This window comes from Leucoraja erinacea, chromosome 20 (assembly GCF_028641065.1).
Source record: "Leucoraja erinacea ecotype New England chromosome 20, Leri_hhj_1, whole genome shotgun sequence".
In the NCBI taxonomy this organism is placed as follows: Eukaryota; Metazoa; Chordata; class Chondrichthyes; order Rajiformes; family Rajidae; genus Leucoraja; species Leucoraja erinaceus.
The window spans coordinates 7,396,691-7,417,571 of record NC_073396.1 but is presented as its reverse complement, the minus strand read 5'-3'; the positions used below and the strand labels follow the sequence as shown (position 1 = coordinate 7,417,571).

The 20,881-nt window shown below is 46.2% G+C and overlaps 1 protein-coding gene across 1 annotated transcript in view; it reads left to right on the top strand.

The window, feature by feature from the left end:
* The first annotated feature begins 455 nt into the window (after positions 1 to 455).
* grifin (galectin-related inter-fiber protein) overlaps positions 456 to 20,881 on the top strand; it is a 64,110-nt gene continuing 43,684 nt past the window's right edge. The window contains exon 1 of the mRNA XM_055651127.1: positions 456 to 519. The gene's annotated coding sequence lies outside the window, so the exon portion shown is untranslated. The remainder of the gene's footprint in view (positions 520 to 20,881) is intronic.

The following is a 20,881-nucleotide window of genomic DNA, read 5'->3' as shown; positions in this document are numbered from 1 at the left end:
ATTCATTTTCTTTAGACTTTGGAGATACAGTGCAGAAACAAGCCCATTGGCCAACTGAATACACGCCGACCAGCTGATCCTAACACTAGCGTTTTCCAATGCACAATTTACAATTTTACCAAAGCCTACAAACCTGCATGTCTCTGAAGTGTGGGGGGAGACCAGAGCACCCGGAGAAAACCCACCTGGTCACAGGGAGAATGTGCAATCTCCCTATACACAGCACCTGAGGTCAGGATCGAACCCGGGTCTGCGGCTCTGCAAGGCAGCAACTCTACCGCTGTGCCACCTGATATCCAGGCAATTTCTACACACAGATCAATTTTTCTAAACATTGCAGTTAAATAAATGAATATTCTTTTTCAGGACAATTATCCTTTGTGTTTATGGTTTACAGTTGTAGATACGCATGAAAACATAGACAATAGTTACACAAAGGGCTGGAGGATGGATGACAGTTTGTTCTGCGACCCTTCTTCATACATGGAGGCAACGTCCACTATTGGCAATGGGGTGAAGGTGAGTGAGACAATACCTTAACTTACAGTAGGACTGTCCAGTGACCTGATGATTACAGAGGGCGAGAAACAGTTCCTGAATCTGATGGTATGGGCTTTCAAGCTTTTAGACAATAGACAATAGACAATAGGTACAGGAGTAGGCCATTCGGCCCTTCGAGCCAGCACCGCCATTCAATGTGATCATGGCTGATCATCCCCAATCAGTACCCCGTTCCTGCCTTCTCCTCATATCCCCTGACCCTGCTATTTTTAAGAGCCCTATCTAGCTCTCTGTTGAAAGCATCCAGAGAACCTGCCTCCACCACCCTCTGAGGCAGAGAATTCCACAGACTTTTGTGATGGGAGAGGGGAGAAGAGGGAATGGCCAGAATGGAAAATGGCCCTCGATTATGTTGGCTGCTGTTTTACCGAGGCAGCATGAAGTGTAGATGGAATCCATGGAAGGGGAGTGTTCCGTCTGCATGATGTGTGTGGGAAGGAACTGCAGATGCCTGTTTACAACGAAGGTAGACACAAAAGTGCTGGAGTAACTCAGCGGGTCAGGCAGCATCTCTGGAGAAAAAGGATGGGTGACATTTTGGGCAGGGACCCTTCTTCAATCATAGAGGCAGTCTTGAACAGCTTTAGTAGTCTACACTAAATGCAGCCAACTCAAGAAGAAAAAATAAATGTAATTCATTACTACTTCTTTCAAAATTAATATCCTGTTGGTTTCCTCTTTCATTTACACCATGGTCTTTGTGAACTTTTTGCTTCTTTGTTTATTATTTTTAATCATTATTTCCCTTTTCATCTTTTCCTGAACCTTGTGATTAAAAGGCCACACAGCAAATTGCAGAACTCTGATTTGGTGATGTGCTTTACATCCAGTTTGACTTTCCTTTCTTTAGACATTAGAGATACAGCGTGGAAACAGGACCTTCGGTCCACCGAGTCCGTGCCGCCCAGCCATCTCCCCGTACACTAGCGCCACCCTACGCACGCTCTAGGGACAATTTACATTTTACAGAAGCCAATTAACCTACAAACCTGTACGTCTTTGGGATGTGGGAGGAAACCGGAGCAACCCGGGGAAATCCCAAGCAGGTCACGGGTGAGAACGTGCAAACTCCGTTCAGACAGCACCCATAATCAGAATTGAACCCGGGTCTATGGATCTGTAAGGCAGCAACTCGACTGCTGTGCCACTGTGCCCCCCCCCCCCCCCCCCCCCCGATTAGGGGGGAAGGTTTGGAAGATAGGAGATGGGATGGGGATGCTGTGGGGGTGGGCTATTGAACTCCGACTGCCATTTTACTGTAAAGCTCAGGAACGCTGGGAACTCGCATGGCGCTCGTCACCATTTAGTGACTCATCCCTGTGGCCACTATGATGGTGCGTGTGAGAATCAACGACATCTACAGCAAACAATGATTCCATCCCCTTCTCATGGCAAACATCATTCTAACAGAGACTCACCATTGTGAAGTAAGCATAAAAGGTTAGAAACAAGGAACTGCAGTTGCTGGTTTACACAAAAAGACACAAAGTGCTGGAGTAACTTCGCGGGTCAGGCAGCATCTCTGAAGAAGATAGATAGATGGATGGATGGATGAGTAGATGGGTAGATAGATAGATAGATAGATAGATAGATAGATAGATAGGCAGATAGGCAGATAGGCAGATAGGCAGATAGGCAGATAGGCAGATAGGCAGATAGGCAGATAGGCAGATAGATAGGCAGATAGGCAGATAGGCAGATAGGCAGATAGGCAGATAGGCAGATAGGCAGATAGATAGATAGATAGATAGATAGATAGATAGATAGATAGATAGATAGATAGATAGATAGATAGATAGATAGATAGATAGATAGATAGATAGATAGATAGATAGATAGATTATACACTAGTGTGTAGGATAGTGTTAGTGTACGGGATGATCACGGGTCGGCATGGACTCGGTGGGCCGAAGGGCCTGTTTCCACGTTGTATCTCTAAACTAGGGCCAATTTACAATTTAAAGAAGTCAATTAACCTACAAACCCATACGTCCTTGCAGTGTGGGAGGAAACGGAAGATCTCTGAGAAAACCCACGCAGGTCACAGGGAAGAACGTACAAACACTGTACAGACAGCACCCGTAGTCAGGATCGAACCCTGGTCTCTGGCGTTGTGAGGCAGCAACTCTACCGCTGCACCACTGTGCCCTCCTTAAACATGCAAACAATTCACAGCAGCCATGCGGACTCATAGAAACATAGAAACATAGAAATTAGGTGCAGGAGTAGGCCATTCGGCCCTCCGAGCCTGCACCGCCATTCAATATGATCATGGCTGATCATCCAACTCAGTATCCCGTACCTGCCTTCTCTTCATACCCCCTGATCCCCTTAGCCACAAGGGCCACATCTAACCCCCTCTTAACTATAGCCAATGAACTGGCCTCGCCTACCCTCTGCGGCAGAGAGTTCCAGAGACTCACCACTCTCTGTGTGAAAAAAGTTCTTCTCATCTCGGTTTTAAAGGATTTCCCCCTTATCCTTAAGCTGTGACCCCTTGTCCTGGACTTCCCCAACATCGGGAGCAATCTTCCTGCATCTAGCCTGTCCAACCCCTTAAGACTCATTCCTGTTCCTCCTATTTCATTAACAACACATCTAATTTGTAAAGTCACCATATGGCACCCATAAAGGGACAATTGAATGATTTTGAGTAAACAAACAAGAATTGAAAGGAGAAATTTTGAAACTTAATTGAGGACTGGGATCGTTTTAATAATAGTCCCAGGGGGTGGGCTGGACATGTGTTGTTACAGCCTTTATACAAATAGTTCTGGGGATTGTGGAGGTGGGTGTTTTGGCCTTCTTGGTGCACTGGGCTGGGCTGTTAATTTGTGGCTTCCTGTTAATGTCCTTGGGAAGTGCTGTGGTTTGTGTGGGAGGTGCATGGCTCATGCAAGCTTTCAGGGAAGGGCTGTCGCCTGCTTGGTATGTTTCACCCAATATATCCCCATCATCTACTGTGACTGGCAATATGCCTCACAGATGTTGAACTGACTATGTGGTCATTTTGTGGAAGGTTATACTGTGTCACGGAGAGAGGGGGAGAGGGGGACAGAGGGGGAGGAGCGGTGGGGAGAAGGGGGAGGGGTAGAGGGAAGGGAGAGGAAGAGGGTGAGGGAGAGGGAGAGGGAGGGGAAATGGGGAGGGGGGGGGAAAAGGAAGAGAGAAGACCTATTTTTTTTGTTTAGGGAGGAACTGCAGATGCTGGTTTAAACTGAAGAATGCTGGAGTAACTCAGCGGGACAGGCAGCATCTCTGGAGAAAAGGAACAGGTGATATTTTGGGTCAAGTCCCTTCTTCGGACTGAGAGGGGTTGTGAGGGTTGAGGGGTTACGGGGAGAAGGCCTAATGGGGCTAAGAGGGAACGATAGATCAGCCATGATTGGATGGCGCAGTAGACTTGATGGGCCGAATGGCCTAATTCCGCTCCTATCACTTATGAACGTATCACTTATGAAAGGGGAACGGAAATGTGGATGGTACTTAGGACAAATGAATGGAAAATATGCAGAAAGCAACGATAATCAGGGAAATGTGGAGCCCACAATGGTCCGTTGTTGGCTGTGGGGTAGGTTATAACGAGTTAATATGGACAATGTATCTGTTGTCTTTGTTTTCTTGTCTTGACTTGTATGTAATAGTCAATATGCATTCTTGTTAGGTTCTGAAGAGAAAGTGTTGTTGCCTCTTTTAGTTTAGTTTAGTTTAGATCAGAGATACAGCGCGGAAACAGGCTCTTCGGCCCACCGAGTCTGCGCTGACCATCGATCCCCGCACACTAACACGATACCAAGCCAATTAACCTACAGACCAGTACATCTTCGGAGTGTGGAGGAAATCGGAGCACCCGGAGAAAACCCACGCAGTTGCGGGGAGAACGTACAAACTCCGTACAGACAGCAGGATTGAACCCAGGTTTCTGGCGATAAAAAAAATTGTCCCTAGTGTGCAGGATAGTGGTAGTGTATGGGGTGATCGGCGCGGACTCAGTGGGCCGAAGGGCCTGTTTCCACTCTTAACTCTGCAGGCCGAAAGAGCTAGAGTAACTCAGCGGGTCAGGCAGCACCTTTGGAGAAAAGGAACAGGCGAGGCTTTGGGTCGAGTCACTTCATCGGTATCTGTAACTGTAGATATTTTTTAAGGAGATTGTACAATTAATAATCGCTAAAGCGATTATTAATTGTACAATCTCCTTAAAAAATTGCCTTTAGAAACTAAAAAAGCATCAAGTTTGTGCAAAAGATGCGGCTTTCGTCGAAGACACTAGTGTTTGGGCTGGAGTTAAGTGGAATGTTATGTTCAACGATATCACAAGCAAGTTGATCTGTGGAGGTGGTGACACCTCCTAGATCATTATGTGGTCAGACAAGGAAGGGTTTGGTGGGAAACACGGCCTTTGTGTAAATGATGCCCTTCTGAGAAGTCGAGCAGCTTTCTGTAAGTTACCGAGGTGCTATTTGAAGCGCTCATCTCCGGGATTAGCATGTAATTCAACCCACTGGATTCAGTGTGACATCAATTCCAAGTGACTAGAGATTGCTAACAAGGCCCATGCCCACTGAAAGCGAGCATATGCACGTACAAAGCCTGCTTTTGCCCTTTAATGCTCTGTGAAATTAATCTGAAAAGGGAAGATCCTTCTGGCTTAGTAAAAGGCGGTGGATGGTGAATCAGCTGCCGGTTCCCTAGCCACCATGATTTGTGTGGCCATTGAGGCTGATGGTCAGGGTGGGCGAGAGGATTGGAGAGTGGGAGGGGGAATCAGTGCGGGTTGTTGTCAGGCAACTGAATCAACCGAACACAACTTGAGAGCAGTCCTGAACTACCGCCTACCTCATTGGTGACCCTCGGACTATATATGATCGGACTTTGATGACTTTACCTTGCACTAATGTTCCCTTGTCATGTATCTGTACTCTGTGGGTGACTCGATTGTAATCATGTGTTGTCTTTCCGCTGATCGGATAGCATCGGGTAACAAAAGCTTTTCACTGTACCTCGGTACATGTGACAATAAACTAGACTGAACTGAACTGCAAGACTATGATGTGAAGCTCTGATTATTCTTAGTAGCCCCCAAGGCAGCAGTTCTGTCCACAGAGAGTGAAGGGTCGATGATGCTGATGCTAAAAGCGTTGTACTTCCCCATGCAAATGACAACAAACATAGAGACTGGATACACAAAAAAGCTGGAGAAACTCAGCGGGTGCAGCAGCATCTATGGAGCGAAGGAAATAGGCAACGTTTCGGCCCGAAACGTTGCCTATTTCCTTCGCTCCATAGATGCTGCTGCACCCGCTGAGTTTCTCCAGCTTTTTGTGTAACCTTCGATTCTCCAGCATCTGCAGTTCCCTCTTAAACATAGAGACTGGATAGATGCCTTAGTCCTGGCTGCAGTTTCTACTTTAAGATGCGATCCACTGGGATAATTTGGGGATAATTTTATCGGCATAAAATTGGGAGAATAATGTCATGGACCAACAGCACAGACACAGGCCCTTTGGCCCGCTTTGCCCGTGCTGACCAAAATGCTCCATCTAAACTCGCCCCATCTATCTGCATTTGACCCATATCCCAGGAGAACAATGTATTGTACGTATTTTACAATTGCACCTGAAGTAATGGTATACTCACTCTCGTATTTCCAAAATGATTTCAAGTACATAAGCGTGAACCCCTCAATATTGTAAATCTTTCAGCATTTTTGTTTCAAAGAAGTAAACTGCATTTCTATCAGTAAATAGGTCTTTTGAGTGTTGATTTCTGCATTGAGCATGACGGTGGTGCAGCGGTAGAGTTGCTGCCTCACAGCGTCAGAGACCCGGGTTCGATCCTGACTACGGGTGCTTGTCTGCACGGAGTTTGTACGTTCTCCCAGCGACTCGCGTGGGTTTTCTCCAGGATCTTCGGTTTCCTCCCACACTTCAAAGACGTGCAGGTTTGTAAATTAATTGGCTTGGTGTAATATGTAAATTGCCTCTAGCGTGTGTGGGATAGTGTTAGTGTGCGGGGATCACTGGTCGGCGTGGACTCGGTGGGCCGAAGGGCCTGTTTCCGTGCTGAACGAAACAAAATAAAAAATTATATGCAGAGCAAGAACGGTGCAAAAACGCCTCCGACAATCTTAGCAGCTATACATACATTAGTTAGCGTTGAGTTTGTTAGTGTTCGTAAAACCATCATTTGCTCTTGCCGGTTAGAATTGCTAGCTAAGTGATAAAGGCTCAAATTGAATAAGGACCTTCTCTTGTAGCTCTGTTGCACCTTGATGTTTGTTCCATGTGTGCATGAGTAATGGGGTAACCATATGTGTGCCTTTATTTTTACAAGGTGTACAAAATTCGACACTTCTCGTATTACAAGTAATTTCCCAGACTTTTCTGTTTCGTAGGGTTTCGGGATCAAAGATGGAGTTTGATGACTTTGATGTAGTTTGTGACGGAATTAGAATGGGATGGGTGTATGTGCGGTTAGATTGCTCTGTCCCCCCCCCCCCCCCCCCCCCCCCCCCCCCCCCCCAACCTAACAGAGTCAAATGAATGACTTGGCTCTGTGAGCTGATAGCTAGGGCAAGTATTATCCCAACGCGATCCCAGGGTGTAGGGTTCCATTTGCCTGAGGCCACTTTTGCCATCTGCTCCAGTACATGCCTCAAGGGTCAGGTTCTTGGTTAGTGTTTCACCCCATTGTCATTCCCATTTGGAGCGTGAACTGGCCGTACTCCACTGCTTACTGGGACCGGGATACATGCGTTCAGGGACCCGACCTAGTTCTCAGTAACCCTTTCAGAAAATAAAACACACTGTAAAGGTCACATCAAATACTATTGGGATATTTGATCAGGGGCTGCCTGACAGAGATCAGGTAATTTACCAGCAACTTCCTTCAGCTGTTGATAAAACTTTCCGAATTGCATTCAAACTTTGAAAGAGTCCAACTTGAACAATAGGCACAAAATGCTGCGGTGACTCAGCGGGTCAGACAGCATCTCTGGAGAGAAGGGAAAGGTGATGTTTGTTGTGGATGGAGAGAGCCTTCTTCAGACTGAGAGTCAGGGGAAAGCGAAACGAGAGATACACAGACGGTGATCTAAGGAGGTGTAGAACAAATGAAATGAAAGAGATGCACAAAGGTAACGATGATAGAGGAAACAGGCGATGTGGGCTAGGTGAAAACGAGTCACAGACAATGAAACTCACCGGGACGGTAACGACTAGGATGGGGGAGGGGCGGAGCGAGTGGGGATGCAAGGGGCACTTGAAGTTCGGGAAATCAATGTTCATACAGTTGGCGTGTAACCTGCCCAAGAGAAATATGAGGTGCTGTCCCTCCAATTTGGGTTTGGCCTCACTGTGACATGGTTACCGATTTACAATGTGCACCACGATGTTAAGCTGCAACATCCAAACAAACAGAATCCAACACGTTAGAAAGCCATTAAACCCAAACCAGGTCTGAATAGAGCAATCACATTCATCCAGCTCCTCTTAGTCTGATTGCCTTGTTTACCTACAATTTACAGTATTATCTCTCGTGCCTTGGCAATTTGATTATTTTCCACCCGCCTACACTAAGGGGTGCAAACCCGTGCGCCTTTGGAGTGCGGTAGGAAACCGGAGCGCCCGGAGAAAAACCCACGCAGGTCACGGGGAGAATGGCCAAACTCTGCACAGACAGGACCCGTGGTCAGGATTGAACCCGGGTCTCTTGCTGATCGCTGTGAGGAGGCAACTCTACCGCTGCACCCTGAAACACCAGGCTACTTTTTCCCCAGTTTTCAAGATCAACTTCTGAAGTGGTTCCTCTCCAAGAAGACGACATTTATCATCTTCACCTCAATTACAACACTGATGACATTCCAAAGGTGCTTAATTTGCCAGCCATCTCCCCGAGGCTTCAGCAGAATGCTAATCTCCCTTGATCATGACTAACTATTGTTTTAAGTTTGCTTTCCGCATCTAAAGCTGTTTGACACGGGCATGCCGAGGCAGAGGGAGATGTTTCACATTATCCGACTGTATCTTGTTCAGATCGACCGTGAAGCGCGATCACTTCACAAGGTTCATGCTGTTCAGGGCCGCTCCTCGCGCGGCCTTTGTGTTGAAAGTCCCGCTAGATGACAGCCCCCTTTAATCTGGGATAGATGGGAAAAACATACTGCCCTACAGTGCCAGGGATCACACACTACACATGGATGGGCTTTAGTGGATTAGCAGAAAGGAAAATAACAAAAAACCGAGTTAAGTAAAGAATAAAACATATATAAAACAAAATAACAATGGTGCTAAACAATGAAGTAGCTTCATTACACCACACAAACTATAACTTATTAAACAAATCCAAATTATTATATTGGCTGAAAATCAGTAATATCATAGAAACTAGGTGCAGGAGGAGGCCATTCGGCCCTTCGAGCCAGCACCGCCATTCATTATGATCATGGCTGATCGTCCCCTATCAATAACCCGTGCCTGCCTTCTCCCCATATCCCTTGACTCCACTAGCCCCTAGAGCTCTATCTAACTCTCTCTTAAATCCATCCAGTGACTTGGCCTCCACTGCCCTCTGTGGCAGGGAATTCCATAAATTCACAACTCTCTGGGTGAAAAGGTTTTTTCTCACCTCCGTCTTAAATGACCTCCCCTTTATTCTAAGACTGTGGCCCCAGGTTCCGGACTCGCCCAACATTGGGACCATTTTTCCTGCATCTAGCTTGTCCAGTCCTTTTACAATTTTATATGTTTCTATAAGATGCCCCCTCATCCTTCTAAACTCTAGCGAAAACAACCCTAGTCTTTTCAATTTTTCCACATATGACAGTCCCGCCATCCCAGGGATCAATCTCGTGAACCTACGCTGCACTGCCTCAATCACAAGGACGTCCTTCCTCAATTTAGGAGACCAAAACTGTACATATCATAGAACATTTAAGTTTAGTTTGGTTTAGTTTAAGTTTAGTTTAGTTTAGTTTATTGTCACGAGTAGCAAGGTGCTGTTGAAAAGCTTTTTTGTTGTGTGCTACCCAGTCAGAGGAAAGACTATACATGATTACTATCAGGCCGTCCACAGTGCACGGATACAAGGTAAAGGGAATAACGTTTAGTGCAGGATAAGATTGTGTGACACATTTGATATCACTTGGTATTGGAATTGATTTATTATTGTTGTGGAACCGAGACACAGTGAAAAGCTTTGTTCGTGCGGTTCTCAGTCAAATCACCCTGTACATGAACACATTCAAGCCACATACACAAGTGAGAGAGAGAAAAATACCAGAGTGCAGAATACACTCATTTTCCATGACAGTTACAGAGAAAAATTGCAAGGTCTGCAGTGAGGTAGGTTGGAAGATCGAAGATTGGAAAATCTACTTTCGATTTTTTCAGCACCTGCAGTTCCTTCTTAAACATTTTGTCTACTCCACTGTGAAATCTCCTCCAGGCATGCCTACTTTGTTCTCCTCCTCTCTCCGAAGACAGTTTAACAACCTACCCGAAACGTCACCTGTCCCTTCGCTCCATAGATGCTGCCTCACCCGCTGAGTTTCTCCAGCATTTTTATCTACCAAAGGTCTGCAGTGAGGTAGGTTGGAAGATCGGGACTACTCCCTAGCTTATGGGAAGGATTGTTCAATAGGTTTAGGTTGAGGTTTAGTTTTAAGTTTATTATTGTCACTTGTACCGAGGTACAGCAAAAGTTTTGCTTTGCATGATATCCAATCAAATTAGATAAAACTACACATAAATATAATCAAATCAAACTCAAGTGTAGTAGGTAGAGCAAAGGGAATTGATACCGAGTGCAGAATATCATTCTCCATCTTGTAGTGTACAGACAAAGTCTGTAGACAAAGTCTGTATCTGCAATAGGGCAGAGGTGAATGGGACAATACCTAACGTCCAGTAGTACTGTTCAGTGACCTGAAACTGTTCCTGAATCTGATGGTACGGACTTTCAAACTTTTGTAACTTCTGTCTGGTGGGAGATGGGAGAAGGGGGAATGACCAGAATGAAAATGGTCCTTGATTATGTCTGTCCATATGATGTGTGTTGGAAGGAACTGCAGATGCTGGTTTAGAAACATAGAGACATAGAAAATAGGTGCAGGAGTAGGCCATTCGGCCCTTCGAGCCTGCACCGCCATCCAATATGATCATGGCTGATCATCCAACTCAGTATCCTGTACCTGCCTTCTCTCCATACCCCCTGATCCCTTTAGCCACAAGGGCCACATCTAACTCCCTCGTAAATATAGCCAATGAACTGGCCTCAACTACCTTCTGTGGCAGAGAATTCCAGAGATTCACCACTCTCTGTGTGAAAAATGTTTTTCTCATCTCGGTCCTAAAAGATTTCCCCTTTATCCTTAAACTGTGACCCCTTCACTTCCTGGACTTCCCCAACATCGGGAACAATCTTCCTGCATCTAGCCTGTCCAACCCCTTAAGAATTTTGTAAGTTTCTATAAGATCCCCCCCTCAATCTTCTAAATTCTAGCGAGTACAAGCCAAGTCTATCCACTCTTTCTTCATATGAAAGTCCTGACATTCCAGGAATCAGTCCGGTGAACCTTCTCTGTACTCCCTCTATGGCAAGAACGTCTTTCCTCAGATTTGGAGACCAAAACTGTACGCAATCCTCCAGGTGTGGTCTCACCAATAGATTTGCAATAGAATAGAATGGGTGCATTTTGAGTTCGTGCTGTGAGAATAAATAGTCCATAATGGTTCATCGTCTTCACTGTCATTCATAGAGCTATCTATCAGAAATAATTTCCCTTTAAAATGGGATGCTTTGTTCTGCGTCCAACTGACTCAGAATTCAGATGAATGATATGACAATGTCAGGAACAAAACTGCAATCAATTTATTTTAATAAGATACAGATCATCCAGGAAATATTCCAGTTTGAACACAAGGCATCTCAACTGGCTCTTTATTGCCACATGTACCTAGATACAGTGACGTTATTTTATATGCATACCATTCAGTAAAATTCTACTATACACAAGTACATTCATAAGGTCATGTCATAAGTGATAGGATTAGAATGAGACCATTCGGCCCATCAAGTCTACTCCACCATTCAATCGTGGCTGATCTATCTCTCCCTCCTAACCCCATTCTCCTGCCATCTCGCCATAACCTCTGACACACGTACTAATCAAGAATCTATCTGTCTCTGCCTTAAAAAATCCACTGACTTGGCCTCCCTCCACAGCCTTCTGTGGCAAAGAATCCCACAGATTCACCACCCTCTGACTGAAGAAATACCCAAGTAAAAGAGTGTAAGAACAGTGAGACAGTACACAAGAGTTGTCACATTTGTGGCACCATCTTGTACCCTTCAAGATTCAAAGTCCTCAACAATGTTGAGTCATAACTTGGCCTTAAAGGTCATCTTTCAATTTTGGTTTGATTTTCATTCCTGATCAAGATACAAGATACAAGATACATTTATTTGTCACATGTACCAGTTGGCACAGTGAAATGTGTGGTCGCCATACAGCCATACAATAAAATGAAGAACTCAACACACGATAGAGTTCAACATGAAACATCCCCACACAGCAGAATCAAAAGTTTCCCACTGTGAGGGAAGGCACCTTCCTCTGATGTTCACCCGTAGTCGGGGCCTCCGGAGCCGTCCGCAGTCGCCGCTACGGGCAGCCCGCCGCTCAGGCCCGTTGGAACTCCGAAGTCGGGACTGGAAATCAACCTCAGCGGCTTGGACCTCCGAATCGGCCGTTTCCTACCGGGGTCCGCGGCTCCCGACGTCCTAAGGCCGCGCCGGGCGGAGATTCACGCTGGCGGCCCTCGGCAAAGGGCCCCAGGACTCCGCAATGTCGGTCAGCGCCGCCCGCGTTGGGAGCTCCACGAACCACAGCTCCTCGATGTTGGAGCGGCGGGCCCAACGCACCGGAGCTCCAAACGGCGATCCAGGTAGGCATCATTAACTTGCCGTCAAATCACATCAACATCACGTCGCCCAGCTGTGGAGGTCATTGATATTTGCAAAAGAAAATTACTTTGCACAGAGACAGAGGAAGAGAGAGAGAGACAGAGACAGAGAGAGACATGGACAGAGGCAGAGATGGAGAGACAGTGAAAGTGGGGGAGAGAGAGAGAGAGACAGCAAGACAATCTATCAGAACATTTGCCAACAAGAAACAGTAGAGCTACAGCCTTACAGCGCCAGAGATCCGGGTTCGATCCTGACCACGGGTGCTGTCTGTACGGAGTTTGTACATTCTCCCCGTGACCTTCATTGGTTTTCCCCGGGTGCTCCAGTTTCCTCCCGCACTCCAAAGGCGTACAGGTTTGTAGGTTAATCGCCTTCGGTAAAAATGGTAAATTGTCCCTAGTGTTCAGGATAGAACTGGTGTGCGGGGATCGCTGGTCGGCGCGGACTCGATGGGCCGAAGGGCCTGTCTCCCCGCTGTATCTCCAAGCTAAGCTAAACTAAACTAAACACTCAAATAGCCAGTGATTTGTCCATCCCTCTCCCCACTTACAAGCAAAATGCACGACACATTATCAGTCGTCCAGGGAATGATCTACAGCTGGAGAATCTCATTGAACTGAGGCCCAAAGCACAATATCAAGTTCTCGTTGTGCCAACCTGTTCCTGCATGAATATCATTCTCGGCTGTCTACGTGTTGGGTAGGAATGCCCAAGGGGAGTGGAGGCAGATCTATGACATACAACAAGGACACCTACAGCCAAACTAAGACCAATTGTTGAGTGATATTCAAGGTTGCTAAAGCATCAAGGAATTCTCCCACCACCTCATCAGCACAGCCCGGGATATCAGCTGTGATCCCAGTCCACAGATACACTTTAAATGGATTACAGCTGTCAGGCACAAAATGCTGGAGCAACTCAGCGGGTTTAAAGAATTAAGGGACAGAAGTTTAGGGGTAATATGAGGGGGAACTTCTTTACGCAGAGAGGAATGAGCTCCCATGGAAGTGGTGGAGGCCATTGGTATCATTCATATGGAGCCAGGCAGGTGGGACGGGGAAAAAAAAAAATTGTTCGGCATTCAATGTGCCTGTTCATGGTAATTGTTATCATGGTTATATGGTTATATGGTCAATAGACAATAGACAATAGGTGCAGGAGTAGGCCATTCGGCCCTTCGAGCCAGCACCGCCATTCAATGTGATCATGGCTGATCATCCCCAATCCGTACCCCGTTCCTGCCTTCTCCCCATATCCCCTCACTCTGCTATCTTTAAGAGCCCTATCTAGCTCTCTCTTGAAAGTATCCAGAGAACCTGCCTCCACCGCCCCCTGAGGCAGAGAATTCCACAGACTCACCATTCTCTGTGAGAAAAAGTGTTTCCTCGTCTCCATTCTAAATGGCTTACTCCTTATTCTTAAAGTGTGGCCCCTGGTTCTGGACTCCCCCAACATCAGGAACATGTTTCCTGCCTCTGGTGTGTCCAAGCCCTTAACAATCTTATGGGTCAGTCAATATCTCTGGAAAAGAAAGGAATAGGTGACGTTTCATGTGTCATTCCTAACTATCACTGTATGTCATGTTGTCTCTTGCGGGTGGAGCACCAAAGCAAATTCCTTGTATGTGAATACTTGGCCAATAAACGTATTCATTCATTCATCATTCATTCTTCAGACTGACAGTCAGGGGAGAGGGAAACTAGAGGTATGAAACAAATTCTTGATTAGTACGGATGTCAGGGGTTATGGGACGAAGGCAGGAGAATGGGGTTGTGCGGGAAAGATAGATCAGCCATGATTGAATGGCGGAGTAGACTTGATGGGCCGAATCGCCTCATTCTGCTCCTATCACTTAAGGACATGAAAAGGTTCAGAACAAAGCTGAGCTGGCACCGATGACCAAGGAAAGGTGGAGCCCACAATGGTCCATTGTTGGCTGTGGAAGAGGTGACAACAAAGGGACGTATAGATGCGATGACTGGAACTAGCAGGACAACTAGGATGGAGGAGGGGCAGATAGAGAGGGAATGCAATGATTACTTGCCCCACGGGTCAGGTGTAGGTATGATCAGCTATGTGTAAGAAGGAACTGCAGATGCTGGTTTAAACCAAAGAAAAGTTCTGGTGTGACTCTGCCGGACAGGCAGCGTCTCTGGAGAGAAGGAATGGGTGACGTTTCGGGTCGAGACCCTTCTTCAGACATTTTGTGTCTATGCACAATATATCTGCTTATTGGCCACCATCTTGGATGAGAGTCATAGAGTGACGGGAACAGCACGGAAACAGGCCCTTCGACCCAACTTGCCCATGCCTACCAAGATGCCCCATGTACACTAGTTCCACCTGTCCAAGTATGTCTGTGTGTGTGTATGCACGTGTGTATGTGCATGTGTATGTTTGTGTATCTGCGTGCGTGTGTATGTTTCGGTGTGCATGAGTGTTTTGTGCGTGTGTGTGTTATGTTTGTGTGTATGTTTGTTTGTGTGCGTGCATGAGTGTGTGTGAGTGTGCTCGTGAGTGTGTGTGTGTGTGTGACTGTTTTGTGTGTGAGTGTATGTGTGTGAGTGTGTGTGTGTGAGTGTGTGTGTGTGAGTGAGTGTGTGTGACTGTGTGTGTGTGTGTGTGTGTGTGTGTGTGTGTGTGACTGTTTTGTGTGTGAGTGTGAGTGTGAGTGTGTGTGTGTGTGTGTGTGTGTGTGTGTGTGTGTGTGTGTGTCTGTGTGTGTTGTGTGTGCATGCATGAGTGTGAGTGTGTGAGAGTGTGAGCGTGAGTGTGTGTGTGCGTGTGTGTGTGTGTTGTGTGTGTCGTGTGCGTGCGTGTGTGCATTTGTGTGTACGTGCGTGTGCAACCATGCACACATTCGAGTGAGCACAGACTGCACGCAGGACAACCCACGACTAATTCCACATCAAACACTGTTCTGCCGTCACTCACTGATCAACCTTATCATTCGAAGCAGAGATCCAGGCGGGAACAATTCCGTGGAGAATCTGATCAGTGTGTTTGTGACCTGACCCGACCCTTATAGTCTCTCACTGCGTGACTGCCAGCTGCCCTTTGGCATTCCATCTCTGCGTTTCATAGTGTTTGAAGGAATTTTAACCAGGTTGCCTTTATTTTCATTATATATAAAATCTTCCTTTCTTTTAAAATATTTTTATTCGTTTTTTTCAAAAGCAAAAACAAATCAAAGGAGAAATGATAAACATTACAGTGATAGTGACACATAGGGATCAGGGTTACATTAATGGCAGGTATAACCTAAATATGAGACCAGTGTCAAACTACACATTGAATATAGACCTCCCGGTCTCTATGTAAATATAGTTAAGTGTTTACAAGAGAACTTGTATGTATAAAAACAAAAAGATAAAAAGAAAAAAAAAAAAAAAAAAGAAAAAAAAAAAAAAAAAAAAAAAAAAACGAAAAATCAAAACCCCCCCCAAACTAAAGGGAAAAAAAAGAATCTGGGCAGCAAAGAGTTTCAACAATTTAAGTGTTTAAGAAGGAACTGCAGATGCTGGAAAATCGAGCATCGAAGGTATCGAAAATCGAAGGTACAAACAGGGACTTAAATTGTTGAAGGTACGCAAAAAAGCTGGAGAAACTCAGCGGGTGCAGCAGCATCTATGGAGCGAAGGAAATAGGCAACGTTTCGTCCCGAAACGTTGCCTATTTCCTTCGCTCCATAGATGCTGCTGCACCCGCTGAGTTTCTCCATCTTTTTTGCGTACCTTCAACAATTTAAGTCCCTGTTTGTCGTCAAGTCCGTTCCACCGTATAACAGTATAAAAAAAATGATTATAACAGTTGGAGAGTGGACAGTTTATGTCATATGAAAATGTTGAATAAATCTTCCCCAATTCCTATCGAATGTAACCGAGGGTTCAACAATGTCACTCCTAATGTTTTTTTCTAAATTTAAACATGATATTGTTTCAGAGTACCAATGGGGTGTGGTCGGGGGATTAGAAGATTTCCATTTAAAATAAAATAGATCTTCTGGCAATTAATGTGGCAAAAGCAATCAGCCGATTATAAAACATATATAAAAATCAACCCAACTTCCTCAAATGGGAGTGGAGAAATCTTCAAAGTGATGGTCGGATGCAAAGTTTATGATTCCAAACTTGCTTTCCTGCATGCTTCTTTGAAGATGTTTGGTTTGCTATGTCTGCCACCATTCAATCCGTCTCCACTTTAATAGCTAACTTTGAACAAAAGCTATTCATTACGTTCGGCTGTGCCCCGTTCTAACTGTGCAGTTTTTGTCGGGATTATTATTGTCGCTTGCACTAAGATACATCGGGAAACTTTGCTTGTGTAATCTCCAGTGAAAATCATACTGTACATGAGTACAATCAAGCCATACAGAGTACAACAGGTTAAGATACTGCACCAACATACCTCCGGCACGGTGGCGCAGCGGTAGAGTTGCTGCCTTAGAGCTCTTACAGCGCCAGAGACCCCAGTTCGATCCCTACTTCTGTCTGTACGGAGTTTGTACATTCTCCCCGTGACCACGTGGGTTTTCTCCAAGATCTTCAGTTTACTCCCACACTCCAAGTAGATTAATTGGCTTGGTGTGAATGTAAAATTGTCCCTAGTGTGTGTGTAGGACAGTGTTCGGGAATCGGTGGTGGGTGCGGACTCGGTGGGCCGAAGGGTCTGTTTCCACGCTGCATCTCTAAACTAAGCTAAGCTAAACAAAGGACAAGTACATTCAATGTACCCAGTGTAAGACATGGGCACTGCACTGTAAGGGCGTCAAAGGTTATGGGGAGAAGGCCGGAGAATGGGGTGGAGAAGGAAAGATAGATCAGCCATGAGTGAATGGTGGTGTGGACTCGATGGGTCGAATGGCCTAATCCTGCCCCTGTGTCTTATGGTCTTGTCACATGAAAAGGAGAGGTTTAGAGGAAAATGGGCAAAACACGACCAGGTGGGACTTGTATGGATGGGGCATCTTGGACGGTATGGACAAGTTGGGCCGAAGGGCCTGCTTCCATGCTGTAGGAGTCTCTGTGAGTCTTTGTTATTGTAATTTGCCCCATCAATTTTTATCATCGCATTTTCCGCGCTCTCTAAAGGGCTTACCGTAACTGTGCCAGACGTCTTTTACCTTCCTGTTCATCGCGGGCGTGAATTTCAGACAGCGCTCCCCCACTTTCCTTGGCACCCGCCTTTGCGATGTGTGTGTGTGTGTGTGTGTGTGTGTGTGTGTGTGTGTGTGTGTGTGTGTGTGTGTGTGTGTGTGTGTGTGTGTGTGTGTGCGCATGTGTGTGTGTGTGCGTGTCTGTGTGTATATGTGTGTGTGTGCGTGTGTGTGTGCGTGTGTGTGTGTGTGTGTGTATGTGCGTGTGTGTGTGTGTGCGTGTGCGCGCGTGTGTGTGTGTGCGTGTGTGTGTGTGGTGTGTGTGTGTGTGTGTGTGTGTGTGTGTGTGTGTGTGTGTGTGTGTGTGTGTGTGTGTGTGTGTGTGTGTGTGTGTGTGTGTGCGTGTGTGTGTGTGTGTGTGTGTGTGTGCGTGTGTGTGTGTGTGTGTGTGTGTGTGTGTGTGTGTGTGTGTGTGTGTGTGTGTGTGTGTGTGTGTGTGTGTGTGTGTGTGTGTGTGTGTGTGTGTGTGTGTGTGGTGTGTGTGTGTGTGTGTGTATGTGCGTGTGTATGTGTGTGTGTGTGTGTGTGTGTGTGTGTGTGTGTGTGTGCGTGTGTGTGTGCGCGCGTGTGTGTGTGTGTGTGTGTGTGTGTGTGTGTGTGCGCGCGTGTGTGTGTGTGTGTGCGCGCGTGTGTGTGTGTGTGTAGACGGTGTGCTCGTGTCATCGCTGACGGTCGATCCAGCTCGAGGTTTTTCAGGCGAGTGCCCTCGAGCTTGAAGGTGGAATACAGTCGCTGAAAAGTCACGTTAGTGGGACAGGCCCTTTAAGAGTTTTGTTTTGCATGCTAGCCAAACACATCAGATGTACCACACATAAATATAATCAAGTCAAACTCAAGTACAATAGATGGAGTGAAGAGGGAGACACAGAGAATATAGTTGTCAGCATTGTAGTGCACCAGTTCCATAGACAAAGTTCAACATCCTCCATGGAGTCGAGGACACACCGTTCTTCACTAATTGTAGGAAGGGGTGAAGAAGCTAGAGGAGAGAGGGGCAGGACAAACCATCTTGTCTTGGCCTTCTCTTCTAACTTTCTTTCCCAACCCCCCCCCCCCCCACCCCCACCCCCCCCACACCTCCTCCCCCACAATCAGTCTGAAGAAGGCTCCCAACCCAAAATGTCACCTGCCCATGCTCCCTGGAGACGCTGCCCGACCCGTTGAGTATCCAGCACTTTGTGTCCTCCATTGGTTGGCTGCAAGTTCATCTTTCGTCCGAGGGTGGTGAATCTGTGGGATTCTTTTTTTTAAATCAAAATCTTTTTAATTTAGTTTTCAGGACATAACAAAGTGTAAAGTTGTCTATTTGTTACAGACAGAGTGTACGAAACTGTACGAAAAGAATAAATAATAAAACAACTTTTGCTAACGTATAACAAGACAACAACAATAAAAGAAAAATGAGATACCAAAAATAATCCCTGCCCAGTCACTGCCAGCGAGCATATGCAAATATCAGACTGTCGCAACAATAATCCACGATAAATGAATGGGTAGACTGTTAAGGTGTTAAACTGTGCTTGATGATCAAGCATTTATAAAGTCTGGAATGCATTTAACAAAAGTCTGTGGGATTCTTTGCCACAGAAGGCTGTGGAGGCCAAGTCAGTGGATATATTTCAGGCAGAGATAGATAGATTCTTGAATAGTACGGGGTGTCAGAGGTCATGGGGAGAAGGTAGGAGCATGGGGTTAGGAGGGAGAGATAGATCGGACAAGATTGAATGGCGGAGTAGACTTGATGGGCCGAATGGCCTAATTCTGCTCCCATCACTTATGACCTTATGGTTCAGGGAACTAAAGGTGCATACAGAGGCAACCGATTATAGCTGCATTTTACAGGAGTCCCTCTCCTCTGAAGGAAGGTGTCAAGGTTTATGTGTTTAGTGGGATTCACACTTAAGGACCAAATAGATTTACAGGGAGAATATTCAGTTTGACTGTATAAAGTAAGAAGACTGCCACTGTCAACGGCAGGTATATAAACTGCCCCTCTGTGTGTCCTTCTTAGCTACGACAAAACTATGCCTGAAATGTGCCCCTTGCCCTTCTTGAAAGGCTTGCAATGGGTTTCAGATTATCACGCTGTCATTGACTGCAGGCAGAGTCAATTATGTGGCTTGTTTTTTGGGAACGTTTTTGCAGGGTCTCCGGAGACACGGCCTCGGACTGCACCGTCCCGGCAAACCTTTAATTGCCCCGGCACTCCCCGCCCATCGGTCACCGCGGAGAGACCCTGAGTTCTGTTTGAATAGCCTTGAGCAAACAAACACAGGCAACTCAGAAACAGAAGTAATATAGCAGATGGCAGAGCCTCCGTGATGTGACTTGTCGCGATAGACGCACGCATTGTGATCGAAATAAAACGCTGCTAATTTAATTTGCAAAAGTAATGAAGTCGGCACCTGGGAAAGAGTTATCCCGAATAATAATTGATTCATTACTCGGGGAGTTATGGGTTTATACTGATGGAAACAGGCCCTTCGGCCCAACTTGCTCACACTGACCAAGATGCCCCATCCACACTCGTCCCCACCTGTCCGCGTTTGGCCCATATCACTCTAAACCTTTGCTATCCCCATGTAACTGCTTAATATGCCCCCGTCCCACTTAGGAAACCTGAACGGAAAACTCTGGAGACTTTGGGCCCCACCCGTGGTTTCCGTGCGGTTCCCGGAGGTTGCAGGTGGTTGCCGGAGGTTGCAGGTAGTGGAGGCAGGTAGGGAGACTGACAAAAACCTCCGGGAACTGCACGGAAACCTTGGGTGGGGCGCAAAGTCTCCAGAGGTTTCCGTTCAGGTTTCCTAAGTGGGACAGTTTAAGAATAAGGAGTAAGCCATTTAGAATGGAGACGAGGAAACACTTTTTCTCACGGAGAGTGGTGGGCCTGTGAAATTCTCTGCCTCAGAGCGTGGTGGAGGCAGGTTCTCTGGATGCTTTCAAGAGAGAGCTAGATAGGGCTCTTAAAGATAGCAGTGTCAGAGGATATGGGGAGAAGGCAGGAACGGGGTACTGATTGGGGATGATCAGCCATGATCACATTGAATGGCGGTGCTGGCTCGAAGGGCCGAATGGCCTACTCCTGCACCTATTGCCTATTGTCTATTGTCACTAATTAACTAATTGTCGCCTGCAGATTTTATTTTTCTTATATTTAAGATGACTTTACAAGACATTATCCCTGATAATTCAGTGCAT